The sequence below is a fragment of the Haemaphysalis longicornis genome, unplaced genomic scaffold (genome assembly GCF_048455015.1).
Source record: "Haemaphysalis longicornis isolate Haplotype H1 unplaced genomic scaffold, Haemaphysalis longicornis Haplotype H1 scaffold_3, whole genome shotgun sequence".
NCBI lineage: Eukaryota > Metazoa > Arthropoda > Arachnida > Ixodida > Ixodidae > Haemaphysalis > Haemaphysalis longicornis.
The window spans coordinates 220,111,553-220,117,882 of record NW_027526335.1 but is presented as its reverse complement, the minus strand read 5'-3'; positions in this window follow the sequence as shown (position 1 = coordinate 220,117,882).

Sequence of the window (6,330 nt, the reverse complement as noted above, 5' to 3'; positions counted from 1 at the left end):
AGGCGCGCGGGTCCTTGCATCCAATGTAAACAAGATTGCTCGGGAGTAAACAGCACACTTCACGCACTGGGTGCTGAAATAACGGACCGTTGATTTCGTTCTTTTTAGCAATCCCATAAAAACGCGACGCCTCTGAATGGCAACAGCGACACCCTCTGTTCTGTAAGCTGGACTAGAACAGTGCATTTTCCTTTGTTGACGGCCCCGTTTTGCGTCGGTATGTACAGGTGCCGTCACGTAACAAGGATTTGTGAATAGTATCACAAAATATGTCTTACTGGCTTTATGAGATCCATTACCGGCTTACAGGAAGCTTTTTTTCTGTTAGGGAGGACTCCTTTAAACGCAGACAAAGGCAGCGCAGGCAGTTTCCAGATGAAGAAATTCGAGCAAATTTACGAAAGCATATATTGACACCTGTACAGCCTTTGGCAATTTTTTTTAGGCCATATGCCAGAAATGCTTGGGCCACGAAAATTAAATGAATAAGCTTACCTTTCGAGCAATGCAAGAACGATTTATGCCGAGAGAGAGAGAGAGAGAGAGAGAGAGAGAGAGAGAAACGTTTATTCGAGCTTTCTAAAGTGGGAGTGGTTCCCTAGTCCGAGAATCCATCAAGTGAGCAGAGAGCCTTCGCTCTGGATGCCAGGAGCTGCTGGACGTCCAGATGGTCGCTGGTCACCAGGTTTTCTCCCACAGCTCATGGGTGGGGAGAGGAGATCGGAGAGGTGGAAGTTTGGGATTGCACACACACTGTATCATAATATAAGCTAGAGTTCCGGGTAGTGAACAAAACTGGCATACAGCAGAGTATTGGGTTGGAAACATACGATGCAGGCGAACTGGGGGAGGAAAGGTATTGGTTTGTAGTCTGCGGAGCAGCGATTCTTCTTCCTTGGGTAGTGCAGGGTGAAGGGGAGGGAAGTGTTGTCTGTCGGACCGGTAATATTGCGTGATGTGTCTTGATACGTTACGAGCGGGATTGACGATGTGGTCTCCTCGGAAGCCTGGAGAGAGAGGGCGCAGGCTTGCTGATGAGCAAAGTTGTTGCCCATCAGGGTGGAATGGCCAGGAATCTTACTTTCCGGCGGGGTTGATGTGGTAAAAGTAGCTTTAAAGTTGAAGGGGCTACCCTCCCGGCTAAGAAGCTTCGACAGGCAGCTTGGGAATCCGTGATAATGATTGGGTACTTCGTGCGTATTAGGGCTAAGGCGATAGCTAGCCCCTCGGCAACCCAGGTTGATGATGTCTTGATTGATGCACAGGTAATGAGGGCGCCCTTTGTGTTGACTGCGGCTACTTTGTGTTGACCATTAGGGTAGGTACTACTAGCATCCGTATAGGCGACATCTGTTCTTTTTCCATAAATATTCTCATGTGCTTGGCTTCGGGCTTGTCGGCGGCCGGGATGAAGGTCAGGGTGCATATTTTTGGGTAAAGGGCGAACCTTAGAGAACTTCACCTGTCGTAAAATAATTCAATTACAGTTAAACTACCCATTCTTTGTGGCCCAGAAGCCTTCGGCGTAACCTGGACAAATTAACGAAGGGGATAACTACTTAAAGGAGCCATGAAGACAAAATACAAGTTTGACTTATTAGAAGGCTGCTTTGTCCTGATAAAAATGACACTGATTTCATCGCAAACTTCGAAAAAATAACGGAGATATTAAAGAAAACGTGTGGAGCTGTGGCGACTCGCTAGCCAGTTTCCGGCAACTTTTCTATGACGTCACATAATCTTGTTTGGGCGATTGACGGCGGCCGAACTAATCAATCGCCAGGAGACATGACTGGACGATTGTATAGTGGGGCCGCTAGTTCCGTTTGATCGAATCACTTGAATGCTGACGTGCACCTAACCCGCTGAAAATTATGTTTTTAGTGCTGGCCCATATGAGGTCCCTCGCGCCCATAACACGCCACTGCGGAACAAAATTTGAAAGTTCGCACGCATTTCATGCGTTTTTATCGGTTAAAAAACGCCTTTTGTGACCGGAATGGAGCTGAGTGAGGTACTGAAGCCTAACTCTTTAAAGTTAAACAAAGTTGTATTTTCTCTTCATGGACCCTTAAAGTCACTGACACAAAAATTTTGCATCTTGTTTTTTTTTTGTTGCGATAAGTAGCTAGTTATACCTACTTATAACCTGCAGAAACCTCATTTGCTTCAGCGTGCGACGGTTGCTTAATTAGAGGCATTTCCAATGCGGCCAGTCGCAGTTTCGGTTTCAGCGGGTGCCGCGAAATGATGGATTTTGTGTGAACAAAGCTGACCACGTGACCGTCGGAGGGATATCACAGAGCAGAGCCGCTGTAGCACTGTCGAATCCGCATCGACGGCAGTTTCTGCGAATGCCCCCACGTACTGATCTCGTGAGGCGCTTAATTAAAAGGCGACCGTGGATGTGACGCAGGCGCTGCGAGTGCAAATGCTACCGCGGCTAAAGAACGACGCGCGACGCTCGAGACGGTGGGTGGCCCAAGACGCGCGTTGGGAGCAGCCGGCCGGTCTGCCTACAGGTCCGCCTACAGATGTGTTCGGCTCAGCACTGCGGCGGATATTCGAGTGCCGCTCTCGTAAGCGGTGCAGATGACAATTTTTAACTCAACCCGCCATAGCATCATTAACTCCTTTCTCATGTAAGCCACCATGGTCGGGACTTGGGGTCAATTTCGTGCAGCGGTAACTCGAGGTACCTGCGCCGGCCTGGGCCAGTTCGCGGCCGTGGCAGCCGCCTGCACAGCGACCGTGCGGCTAGTTCAGTGGGCTTTTCGTGCCTCCGGCGCGTTTTCGCATCCAATTGTAACAAAAAGTAATAGAAACAGAGTGCCTGGAATCGCTGTAGGACTTTGGTCGCGGCCAGCTGCCCGATGAGCTGACGAAATCACGGCGCCTCCGCCGCCAACAATCGGGTCGTTCGTTCTGGAGAGCAGACGCTCCGCCCTCCGGCCCTCCGATTGGAGCGGCGAGCCGGGCGAGCCGGCGAAAAACGCCGGTAGTGCGGAAGCGGCAAACACAAACTCGTGACGTGTTTGGATGTTGTTTATTTACACAATATCCTCGGGATGTCGATTGCGCGTGTTCCTCTGCCTGGCTGCTCGGTTGCGTTTCGCACACTTTAAAATTGATTTTAAATATGTTCTAGGCTGTATTCGCCGCTGATATTTTGCAGATGATGTATATGTGTTCACACCAATCTATCTCCCAAGTTATCTCGCCTTCAAAATTTTGTGTCAGTGCCCCTTTATTAAGAACTCACGAGGAGCAACTTAAGGGTATGGGACAGCGAAACCAGAGTCCTGCGAAACTCAGCTATAATGAAGCATACAGTTCTGTGGGGGTGCAACAAATACGAAGTAGTGAAGGGAATGTGGAAAGAAGTAATGGTTCCGGGTCTCACATTTGCGAATGCAGTACTCTGCTTAAAATCAGAGGTTCTAGCAGGACTTGAAATGAACCGGAGAACGGTAAGCTGTTTGGCCGTAGGAGCGCATGGAAAAACAACTAACGAAGCAGTGCAGGGAGAATGGACTGGGCGTCGTTTGAAGGTCGAGAAGAGCAGAGTAAAATATGTTTTAAGCGGAGGTTGAGAGCGATGGAGCAACGTAGGTGGACAGCTAAGGTTTCAGGTACAGTTAAAATTCAAAAGGTGGATCCTCTGTTGGATCGGTTGCCGACGCCGATGATCGAAAAACTGCGACAACGAGGCCTCACTCGCCTGATTGCCGAGAGAATGAAAACGCACTTAAATGACCTTCACGCGAAGCATTCACCCCCTGGATAATGCTATTTTTCCCGATGGCGGTAGCGTGTGGCAGACAAAGCGCCATGCATGCATGCCACAATTACCCAAACCAAATTTCCCGGCCCAAAGGAATAAAAAAAACGACGACGCAGAAAGGCGAGCAACGAGGAGATAGCAATGGGGTTCGGTCGGCACCAGAATCCCGGGACGCTCGCCGCCGAGTCTGTACACAAAGCAGCCGCGTCAGCGGATTGCCTCCAAAGCGCGTCATCCGTATTTCATATTTGCCGCGCTTTCAAGGCGCTTTTTCAAAGAAAGTGCTACGAGTTGTGCCGCGCCTCCGCCAGATGGCGCCACGGGTCCCGCGACCGAGAGAAGACGCATTGAAACATCCCCCTCGCGAGGGGCACGGTCAAATGCAGAGCATTTCCGGGGGCGCACGACGTTAAGTAGTTTGCGTTACGTTAATGTTGTTACACTTGTGGCAACTGCTGACGAGAGAGCGCTCGTCAGCAGTAATTTGAATGAGTCAACGATATAAGGCGTGTTCGTAACGTTCCATTATGTGTCGGCTCTGTGGCACAGTGGGTAGAGTACCATGAACATTAGAGAGTTTTAGCTAACCGTTTTTGACGCTCCGCTATGCTCCCGACGTGCCGCTCAGCACAACCGGAGCGTCAGCCGCCGAAAGGCTTTTAGCTAAGCGATAACCGTATCTCCCTCGACGGGGAATGATTCGCGTGACTAGTCATTTCGCGCGCGCGTGTAAACCGAAACTTCATCCTAAAGGAAACATAAGAATTTGTATGTGGTCGCCCAAACAAAGCAAAATACCGTGTTTCTTGGCCTCATTTAACCTTTTTTTTTATTATTTAGTCGCTGACATGGTATAATTTTTGTAAATAACAAAGAACAAGCCGATAAACTTTGGAATAGCCAAGCCAAGGCTGTCTTCCTCGGCGCTGTTTGAAGCAGCCCCGCGCTTCTGTCGATGTTTTTCGCTTCCGTTCTAAAGATCTTTGAGGCGTGTGGCACCATTGCCTATTCGGAAGCGCTTTCGCGGCTTCGTCAGTCGTGTTTCCACGGAAGAAACGAAGTTCGCCGTAGCACGCTCGCATCGCGGGGCAGCCATGTTGTTATTCCGCACGGTAGCGTAAGCTGCCGCGACGGTCCGCTAAGAGGCCCCGGTTAGCGGAGCGGGGCCCCGCTCCGGTATCGCCGGTAGCGCGCTAGCGTGCCACGCATGCGCAATGGCGCTCCCGCTTGCTATCAGAGCGGAGCGGACCGTCAGAAACGGTCAGCTAAAACTCTCTATTGCGTTCCACCCGCAGTGTCGAGGGAACGAAACCGGGCGCCGGATAGTATTTTTTTTTTATATAGTAGGGAGGGGTGCGGTGCGGACTACGCACGTCAACGCGGGTGACATGGTGAGTTACTGAAATGCTCTGCATTTAAAAGATGATTCAATGAGACGACGACTGGCTGGCTCGTTCGCCGACGGCACGTAGCCGACGACGGTCTACTCCAAGCAAACTCAAATGTACAGTGCTCACGGATTGAAACGCGACACTGCGAGCGCGTGGCCGCCGTAGGGTGCCCATCCAGGCACCCTAGGCCGCCGGTACATGCAGCGCCGCTCGTGGACGCCCGTGGAAGCTCCCGCTATACTAAAACTCTCTACTGTGGTATACCGCGAGGATGAGAGCGAGTTGACCGTCCTCCATGTTGACCGTAAGCTTACTGCTTCCGGTTGCCAATGAGCGGGACTGGTTCCCCCGCAGCGACAGCGGGGCGCTGCGAGCCTGGAGCGCTGGAACGCGTTTGTGCGCCTACAGTAGTAACCCGGCTGTGCGCGCAGCCGATTTCGCGACATCGTGTGTGCGCGCTCTTCTTACGCGTGCCCTTCCAATGCGGCACAGTAATGTTCATGTAATGGACAGTCACGCCCATCGTAATAAAAGAAACTTCTGTACGAAGGAACAGCAACTTTATTCCAGGATGTAAACTAAAAAAAAGTAAAGGCGCCTTTGCGGGCACGTTCACGTGCGGTGCGGTGCATGAGTACTTCGTCGGCTCTCCTCTTTTTTAGTTTATATCATGGAATAAAGTTGGCTGTTCCTTCGTGCAGACGCTCGTTTTATTCAGATAAGCGTGACAGTGCCTTGCATGCACAATGTCTGTGCCGCATCGGAAGGGCACGCGTAAGAAGAGCGCGCGAGCAGACGATGTCGCGAAATTGTCTGCGCGGACCGCCGGGCGGCTACCACCGGCGCACAAAGGTGCTCCAGGCTCGCAGCACACCGCTGTCGCTGCGGTAAACCACAGCCCCGCTTATTGGCAACCAGAAGCAGCAAGCCTACGGTTAAAACGCTCTCATCCTCGTGGTATACCACAATGCAACACCTATCTTCCACGGGCGTCCACAGACGGCGCGGCATGTACCGCAGGCCACGCGCTCGCAGTGTCGCGTTTGAATCCGTGAGCACTGTACAATATGTACACTTTATTTACATTACGTATTTACAACTCAAGTGGCTCGTGATCACAGCAAAGAGGTCGGGCAAGACCCGCCCATTCGGGCT